At 43.2% G+C, this 9,482-nt stretch overlaps 1 non-coding gene across 1 annotated transcript; it reads left to right on the top strand.

Annotated features, from left to right (window-relative positions):
- Positions 1-422: 422 nt before the first annotated feature.
- On the top strand, positions 423-491 carry trnaa-ggc (transfer RNA alanine (anticodon GGC)). The gene has a single exon. It is a non-coding gene; the product is annotated as a tRNA-Ala (tRNA).
- The last annotated feature ends 8,991 nt before the right edge of the window (positions 492-9,482 follow it).

Raw genomic sequence — 9,482 nt, forward strand, 5'->3', positions numbered from 1 at the left:
ATAAACATGGTTTGCTACAACATGTGACATGGAGGAGTGTGAGCATGTGCATTCATGCGTCCATCCGTGGGTGGATGCTTGCATTTACATACAGTACATTTTCGCTATTCATTGCACTGTATATGCCCACAAACACAGACAGCGTGTACAGTGACAGAAGCCTTGATGAAAGAATATCATCACACAGTACATAACCTCCACTGAGGCTTTCTTTTCTTTATATTCTGCTAGGTTGATTGGTCTGTAGAAGCCAGAGTACTGCATCCTTCATAAATGACAACCACAGCATTCTATTGAATCAAATAGCGCGTTGCCTGCAGTCAAATCATTGGAAAGCTACAAACATTTTGACACTTTATGCGAGTCAGACAGCTACTAATTATCTTCGATATGTTGCTTATTTCTGTATGCTTCTGTGCACTGTGTAGCTCAGTTGGTAGAGCATGGCGCTGGCAACGCCAGGGTTGTGGGATCGATTCCCACAGGCAACCGGTATGAAAATGTATGTACTCACTACTATAAGTTGCTCTGAATAACAGTATCTGCTAAAATATGAAAATAAATAATTCCCTGTTCTGAAAGGGTCTATGGAGTATTTGGATCAAAGAACACATGTGTTGGATACATCAATGTCTACAGAGAATGGGTGTCCAAGTACTGGTGAACTAATGATTGCTTCATTAAAATAGGTTTTCTGCAGAAATAATGCATTGACCTCATGCACTCTCGATGACATACAGCCAAACGAAATGTCATTTGTGGTTAGCCCTTAGTTGCATCAAAAAGATTTGGAAGAGTACAACATCCACCTTTCTCTCTCCGGAATGCATTTTTCCAACCGATTAACGCCAGGGCAGATCTATGAAATCCCAGACATGCATACCTCCTCCCAATGCCCTAAATGTTCCCCCAAACCGCCTGAACACACTCATTAACTAATGCTCTTTGGCCCCTCTTCATAGTATCTACAAGCTGGAAGTTTGACAGTAATGGAGTGGGTGATGACATGGGCTAAGTCCCAAATGGCAACCTATTGCCTATAGTGCACTACTTCTGACCAGAACCCTTTGGGCCTGGGTCAAAAGTAGTGCTATACATAGCAAATAGGGTGCCATTTGAGACGCAGCCTGGGTCTGAGGGAGTCGGTGCTAGAGCCCCCCCCACCTCCCCTTAGCCCACAATCAGAGCCAATCTAGATACTTGACTCCCCGCAGAACTATAGTGAATTCTGTATTAATTAGTCCTTCCCCTCTCTCTGTCAGCAGTAAGCGTGGAGGGTGTCAAACACTGGCACGATAACACTTCCTCCCGCTTTGATCAGACCGAGTGGAGCGATCAGAGTCTGCTGCTGCTGTGTGGTGCAGGGGAAAAAAATACTCCCCTCTCGAAGTGCCCCAAAAATCCCTGGCTTCCTCATTTTGAATTATAAATGGTTGAGAGATAGATGAATATCAGGAGGAAGGAGTTGGATGGCAGCACGGTTCACCTGCCACACACACACACACACACACACATTGTGTTGTCAACAGGTCGTGTTTAAACCCTCATCCTCAGAGCAGCAACTGTGTTCCTGTGATGAATAAGGATTGACTGGGCCCAGCCAGAACTGCGTCAGCCGGAGCTGCAGCTTCTGAACTGTGCTGCAGGCAATTACTTTGTTTTATACGAGAGAAAAAAAGAGGGGTGGAAAACAGGCGCTGCGAGTTAACACTGCCATCTGGTGGTAGGAAGAAGTGTGTCAAGTCTGTCAAGTGAAGGCTGGAATAGATAAATAAATAACCTCAAACATCATGTATCTAGATTATTTTTTTTTTTTTGGGGGGGGGGGGGGGGGGGGGGCAGAAAGGTGTCAGAGGTAGAGCCGGAGGGGGGAATGTGGGATGTTAGCCCTTCACCTTGCACTGATACTTACCGGGTAAGTCCTCTATGAAACCAGATGGCACCACAGAGGCTGTCTGGTGCGTATGTGAGAGGGGTACTCTATCACCCTGAGCGTTGCCTGTCACAGGGACAGAGCATAAACAATCACACAGCTGCCTCTCTAAAGGTTAACGAGGAGAACGCTGTTTGTATGTTTTTTGTCTAAACGGGCATGTTTGTAGTGCACTGTGTGTGTCACCAGACGAGTCCTATGCATCACACACTGTCGGGTTTAAGAGTGGCCTGTGTGTAAGAGCTAAGATTGTGTGCTCATGTTCTATTTAATAACAAAAGAAATGACAGCATAACAGTATGACCACAGGCACTAGTGCTGTAGAATTTGAGAGGGATTCAATGTGAAGCCAGTGTCAAAGCCATTCCAAATGCCTATGTAGTCTGCAATTGAAATGAATCCTTCCTGGATTTAAGAGGAAACATATGAATTGATGGAAAAAGAAAAATGGCATCATAGATTTGGAATCCCTATATGAATTCTCACCTCCTTGTTACAAAGAGCCGGGGATTTGCTGAAGCTCAAAGATATACGGGACTTGCAGCTGACAACACAACCCATTGAAATCTACTTTGCACTACGATCAATAGGTAAGCAGCATTTCCTGTGTAGTTGAAAAAAACTGCAGCGTCTAGTCATCCAGTACCTTTCAGAAATATTCAAGTTAATTTCCCCCATATATTTGTGAGGCCCAGTTTCTAATTTCACAATGGTTTGGTTCATGGATTAAATATTCCATTATGGAGCAGGTTTTTTTTTTTCTTCCTAATCGAACAGCTCAAGGAGAAAGATAGAAATTGCTGCTACAAAAAGGTTGAAAAATTCAATTCACTCCTTTAAATGCAGGGCTTATTTATTTCCCATCAGGCCATCCCGTCAGGTTCTCACCCGCCCTTAGCGGGGATGCAGGGATAAAAGGGAAGTAGGAGGAGGCAAGATTGGAGGGAGGGGAAGAAGAAGAAGGCCGAGGGCTCCTGAATTTGAAGGGCTTATCGTTGAACCGCACACACGGCTATGGTCCAAAGCTCCCGACTCCCTGCCCCGTCCCTGCTCAGATTAAAGCTTTCTGGGCCAAGCTGTGCAGGAGTCAGCGCACACCTGAAGTGGCGCTCATCACTGATGTCACAATGGGACGTCGAGAAGCCTCTCTGGCACCTGTGGCTGCAGGAAGTGACGGACACCACAGTCTGCCAAAAGACGAGTGAAAGTAAGGAGAGAGCAACGGAACCAGACCCAGGGCTGACGGCGCTTCATAGTAAAGATGTTGCCAAAGTAAGAGGATTTTGTGTCCAAAGACACTTCCAGATTCCACAGAGTAAGATTTGTGCGTAGGAGTGTGTGTCTGAAATAATGGGCAGATGATGAAGATACATAATATAAAAAAAACAATAAACATGTGGATCTTATGCCCGCAGGCACTAAACCTTATGTTGTTGCTTAGCTAAGTTTCATGGCTAAATGATTTTGACAGATGTTCAATACACATAGGAGCTTTCATGTGAATATATACACTGAACAAAAATATGAACGCAACACGCAACAAATTCAAAGTAAAAGTTCATTTGAGGAAATCAGGCAATTTAAATAAATTCAATAGGTCGTAATCTATGGATTTCACATGACTGGGAACACAGATATGTACCTGTCGGTCACAGATACCTTTAAAGAAAAGTAGGGGCATGGATCAGAAAACCAGTCCATATCTGGTGTGATCACCATTTGCCTCATGCAGCATGACGCATCTCCTTTGCATAGAGTTGATCAGGCTGTTGATTGTGGCCTGTGGTATGTTGTCACAGTCCCAATGCCCCTAAACGGAACACGCTGTCGTACACATCGATCCAGAGTATCCCAAACATGCTCAATGGGCGACGTGTCTGGTGAGTATGCATGCCATGGAAGAACTGGGACATTTTCAACTTCCAGGAATTGTCCACAGATTCTTGTGAGCGGCCTATCAGGTTATGTCGTTATAGGACTCGTTTTACTGTGGATATAGATACTTTTGTACCAGTTTCCTCCAGCATCTCCACAAAGTCCTTTGCTGTTGTTCTGGGATTGATTTGCACTTTTCACAGAAAAGTATGTTCATCTCTAGGAGACAGAATACGTCTCCTTCCTGAGCGGTATGGCGGCTGCGTGGTCCCATGGTGTTTATACTTGTGTACTATTGTTTGTACAGATGAACGTGGTACCTTCAGGCGTTTGGAAATTGCTCCCACTGATGAACCAGACTTGTGGAGGTCTACAATTCGTTTTTGAGGTCTTGGGTGATTTGTTTTTATTTTCCCATGATGTCAAGCAAAGAGGCACTGAGTTTGAAGGTAAGACTTGAAATACATCCACAGGCACTTCTCCAATTGACTCAAATGATGTCAATTAGCCTATCAGAAGCTTCTAAAGCCATGACATCATTTTCTGGAATTTTCCAAGCTGTTTAAAGGCACAGTCAACTTGGTGTATGTAAACTTCTGACCCACTGGAATTGTGATATAGTGAATTATAAGTGAAATAATCTGTGTGTAACAATTGTTGGACAAATGACTTGTGTCATACACAAAGTATATGTCCTTACCTACTTGCCAGAACTATAGTTTGTTAACAAGAAATTTGTTGAGTGGTTGAAAAACTAGTTTTAATGATTCCAACCTAAGTGTATGTAAACGTCGACTTCAACTGTACATTGTTTATACTCATGTCTGGCTGTAGGCATATCTCCCATAGACCTGCTTATATGCCTTTCTATGAATTTCCAATTTCCCATGGTAGACCAACTCTCATCACAAAGAGAGAACCATCACATTGACTCGGCAGCTCTTCAGAACCCAGTTCTTTTTATAACACATAACCACCACATGTGCATATTTTAGCGAGCCTCTGACTCCCTCTGACGCGTCTGTGGAGATGATTAAATCCAAGGAAAATAGGAAGGAGACAAATGGCGGCTTGAGCGTGTAAAATATTAATGCTTAATATGTCCCGCACCCTCCAATCCCGCTCTGTTTCCACTCCTCTTTCTCCTCCTCGTTGTTGAGAGGAGCGATTGCACGAGCTGCGAAATCCCCCCCAGGCCCTTCGATGCCTGTTAGGTGGGAAATTAGTCACCAAGGTGCATCAGACTTTTATAATTGCTTTTCTTCAGGGGCAAACTAAAGGGGCATGGGGTAATTTCAGTGCAAGGTTCCAGTTATCACATAAAGGTTCCCTTGACCATTCTCCCATTGTCCACAATGATCAGTGTGTACAGTACAGTAGGTGGCAATGCGCAGTGTAAATGTGTAACACTTTATGTAAGCTCTATGGGGACCTCCAATGCTTTCTCTCATAACAGTTCACAATATATTTAATCCCTCTGAGAATCATAGTTATTTATATAGTACAGACAATTATAGTTCTAAAACACACATCTATATGCAGCAGGCGGAAGGTAGCACAGAGGTTAAGAGCATTGGGCCAGTAACCGGAAGGTTGCTGTTTGAATCACAGAGCCGGCAAGGTGGGAAAAATCTGCTGTTCTGCCCTTAAGCAAGGCAGTTAACCCCCAACAGCAACTGCTCCCTGGGTGCCGATGACGTCGATTAAGGCAATCCCACACCCCTCTCTGATTCAGAAAGGTTGGTTAAATGCAGAAGACACATTTCGGTTGAATGCATTCAGTTGTGGAACTGACTCGGTATCCCTTTTCCCTGTATGTCTCATCATCCCAGAGGCATTTTCAGTTGTTCTACGGAAGCACAAACGGTAGACTGTATCATACCAATAAGCGTTGCTTAGGGATTCCATTTACATATTTCTAGACTCAATAGCAATGTTGTATCACAGAACCCCCCTTCCCCCCAAAAATAAATGAATCGGAACATCTGAGATGACATTGTGACAAAATTATTTGCATAATAGTTTATGCAGTCTGAATTCTGACATTGAGACAGCCTGGCATATTCGTCACAACCAATCGACATCCAGCTAAACCAACTAACACAAATCATCAGACTGCCAAATCAACAACACATCACACAAAACGAGCAGTAGCACAGACACAATGAAGGCCCAGGAAATCAATGAGAGGTTCTCCGGTGTAGGCGAGATGTTGAGAGTGAGCTAAGGAGACCGTGGGCATGTATAGATGGAATCAGCCCTGAGGGGACAAACCGTGCATACGACTGGGATTACATCCCCCCACCGTGTCTGACACTCAGACATCTCCCATCAGATCGCTGGCCCATGGGACCCATCTTTCCCCACCGCCAGCCAGCCTCCATGGGAGACTCTATTAACTGCCACCCAGTCCTGTCCTCCCGGATATCATCTGAATGACTGATGTTCGTCTTTTCAATTCAACTGTGCTGATATGATAATGGATAAGGTTGGGGGGAGTTGTGTGTGAGTGAGAGGGAGGGCTGGTGTGTGTGTGTGTGTGTGTGTGTGTGTGTGTGTGTGTATTGCTTGCCTCACTGTACAGTTGAAGTCGGAAGTTTACATACACTTAGATTGGAGTCAATAAAACACATTTTTCAACAACTCCAAAAATGTCTTGTTAATTTGGCAAGTCGGTTAGGACATCTACTTTGTGCATGACACAAGTAATTTTTTCAACAATTGTTTCCAGACAGATTATTTCACTTATAATTCACTAAATTCACTCTGCCTTTAAACAGCTTGGAAAATTCCAGAAAGTGGTGTCATGGCTTTAGAAGCTTCTGATAGGCTAATTGACATCATTTGAGCCAATTGGAGGTGTACCTGTGGATGTATTTCAAGGCTTAAACTAAAACTCAGTGCCTCTTTGCTTGACATCATGGGGAAATATAAAAAAATCAGCCAAGACATAAACAAAAAAAAATAAATAATTGTATACCTTCACAAGTCTGGTTCATCCGTGGGAGCAATTTCCAAACACCTAAAGGTACCACGTTCATCTGCACAAACAATAGTACGCAACTATAAACACCATGGGACCATGCAGCCGTCATACCGCTCAGGAAGGAGACGCGTTCTGTCTCCTAGAGATGAACGTACTTTGGTGTGAAAAGTGCAAAATCAATCCCAGAACAACAGCAAAGGACCTTGTGAAGATGCTGGAGGAAACAGATACAAAAGTATCTATATCCACAGTAAAACGAGTCCTATATCGACATAATCTGAAAGGCAGCTCAGCAAGGAAGAAGCCACTGCTCCAAAACCGCCATAGAAAAGCCAGACTATGGTTTGCAACTGCACATGGGGACAAAGATTGTACTTTTTGGACAAAAGTTCTCTGGTCTGATGAAACAAAAGTAGAACTCTTTGGCCATAATGACAATTGTTATGTTTGGAGGAAAAAGGGGGTGGCTTGCAAGCCGAAGAACACCAGCCCAACCGTGATGCACGGGAGTGGCAGCATCATGTTGTGGGAGTACTTTGATGCAGGAGGGACTGGTGCACTTCACAAAATAGATTGCATCATGGGGGAGGAAAATTATGTGGATATATTGAAGCAGCATCTCAAGACATCAGTTATTTTAAGAATGTGAAATGTCAGAATAATAGTAGAGAGAATAATTGATTTATTTCAGCTTTTATTTATTTCATCACATTCCCAGGGTGTCAGAAGTTACAAACACTCAATTAGTATTTGCTAGCATTGCCTTTTAAAATTGTTTTGGCCCATTCCTCCTGACAAAGCTGGTGTAACTGAGTCAGGTTTGTAGGCCTCCTTGCTCGCACACGCTTTTACAGTTCTGCCCACACATTTTCTATAGGATTGAGGTCAGGGCTTTGTTATGGCCACTCCAATACCTTGACTTTGTTGTCCTTAAACCATTTTGCCTCAACTTTGGAAATGTGTTTGGGGTCATTGTCAATTTGAAAGACCCATTTGCGACCAAGCTTTAACTTCCTGACTGATGTCTTGAGATGTTGCTTCAATACATCCACATGAATTTCCTCATGATGCCATCTATTTTGTGAAGTGCACCAGTCCCTCCTGCAGCAAAGCACCCCCACAACATGATTCTGCCACCCCGTGCTTCACGGTTGCGATGGTGTTCTTCGGCTGGCAAGCCTCCACCTTTTCCCTCATTTTTCCTTTTTCCTCCAGATGGTCATTATGGCCAAACAGTTCTATTTTTGTTTCATCAGACCAGAGGACATTTCTCCAAAAGTATGATCTTTGTCCCCATGTGCAGTTGCAAACTGTAGTCTGGCTTTTTTATGGCGGTTTTGGAGCAGTGGCTTCTTCCTTGCTGAGCGGCCTTTCAGGTTATGTCGATATAGGACTCGTTTTACTGTGGATATATTTACTTTTGTACCTGTTTCCTCCAGTCTCTTCACAAGGTCCTTTGCTGTTGTTCTGGGATTGATTTGCACTTTTCACACAAAAGTACGTTCATCTCTAGGAGACAGAACGCGTCTCCGCATCTCCTTCATGAGCAGTATGACGGCTGCGTGGTCCCATGGTCTTTATACTTGCGTACTATTGTTTGTACAGATGAACGTGGTACCTTCAAGCATTTGAAAATTGCTCCCAAGGATGAACCAGAGGTCTGCAATTTTTTTCTGAGGTCTTGGCTGATTTCTTTTGATTTCCCCATGATGTCAAGCAAAGAGGCACAGAGTTTAAAGGTAAGTCCTGAAATACATCCACAAGTACACCTCCAATTGGCTCAAATTATGTCATTTAGCCCATCATAAGCTTCTAAAGCTATGACGTCATTTTCTGGAATTTTCCAAGCTGTTTAAAAGCACAGTCAACTTAGTGTGTGTAAACTTCTGACCCACTGGAATTGTGATACAGTGAATTATAAGGGAAATAACCTGTCTGTAAACAATTGTTGGAAAAATGACTTGTGTCATGCACAAAGTAGATGTCCAAACTGACTTGCCAAAATTATAGTTTGTTTGCAAGAAATGTTTGGAGTGGTTGAAAAATAAGTTTTAATGACTGTATGTAAAATTTCCGAGTTCAAATGTATGTAGGAAGAACTGGTTTCTATGCCAAGGCCTTACAGTATGTTGCATTGTTTTGACTAACGTCCATGTTATATGGGATAGGCTATATTGCACATGTACAGTAGGTATGACAATTGTTTTTCAGCACTGGGAAGTAGACATCGAGTTTAAAAAAAACATGGATGCTATTAGCACCAAGTTAGTGCGACATACTGCTGGTAAAATAATTGTGGCTGATTAGACAGTGAAAAAGGAACTGTGAAATAAACGAACTGAGAACTAATATGGAGTATAAAGCTAATTTCCAATCTCCAATCCCCTCTTGGGCTGAGAATTACACGTCCAGACAGTTATGATTACAACATTATTGCCTTGACAACTGTGATAACTATGTGAGAGAACGAGTTGACAGAAAGTTCTGGTCTTCTGCAGAGTATGATAGCAACATATTCCCTGCTGATCAATGGCCCGGAGTTGGCTCAGTGTGAAGCTAATGAGGAGCGGAAGGGAGTAGTTGAAAAGAACAGAGCTGTGATGTGACTCACAGAAAGAGCCACAGTTGAACTTCACTTGACTTTACAATGGATAGGAGGCTGCCTGCTACCATCAGTCAGACCGGTTG

Source organism: Oncorhynchus clarkii, chromosome 18 (assembly GCF_045791955.1).
Source record: "Oncorhynchus clarkii lewisi isolate Uvic-CL-2024 chromosome 18, UVic_Ocla_1.0, whole genome shotgun sequence".
NCBI classification, from domain to species: Eukaryota; Metazoa; Chordata; class Actinopteri; order Salmoniformes; family Salmonidae; genus Oncorhynchus; species Oncorhynchus clarkii.